The sequence below is a fragment of the Penaeus monodon genome, chromosome 27 (genome assembly GCF_015228065.2).
Source record: "Penaeus monodon isolate SGIC_2016 chromosome 27, NSTDA_Pmon_1, whole genome shotgun sequence".
NCBI lineage: Eukaryota > Metazoa > Arthropoda > Malacostraca > Decapoda > Penaeidae > Penaeus > Penaeus monodon.
The window spans coordinates 35,530,586-35,531,087 of NC_051412.1; positions in this window are offsets into that span (position 1 = coordinate 35,530,586).

The window sequence follows — 502 nt, forward strand, 5'->3', positions numbered from 1 at the left end:
AAAGGGAGGGCCGCGGCTGCTGCGAACGGGTATGTTGGCGGAGCACGACAATAACATTATCCCGAAACTATTTTTAGTTTATTGTCCTTTCCTCCATCTTCCTTCTGTCGTTCGCCTCCATCTCTCCCGGAGGCTGACCGATCGAACCCCGCAAAGAAGAAGAAATTAAGATTTAGAAAAAGTAAATATCGACCCACTGTGTGCAGAAGAGGGACAGCAAAGTACTACAGCACATCCCTTGTATAAAGTTGATTTGTGCGGCTTGATTGAGTACGAAGCGTGGGGAGGGGGAGACGAGGCCCAATGCCGCGTGCTACCACATATTGTAGAGTAAATAATGCCTGCCATCGCTTATGGGCCCTTCATTACTCGGGAATATTTCTATAGCAATTGTTCCTCTCGATCTTCCTTGCTGCTCGAGTCCCTATGCGGCCATAGCTTCTCTTTGCCTTCTCTTAAAAGCATTCACATTTTAAACCTTTTTTTGCAATGTTGTTAACAT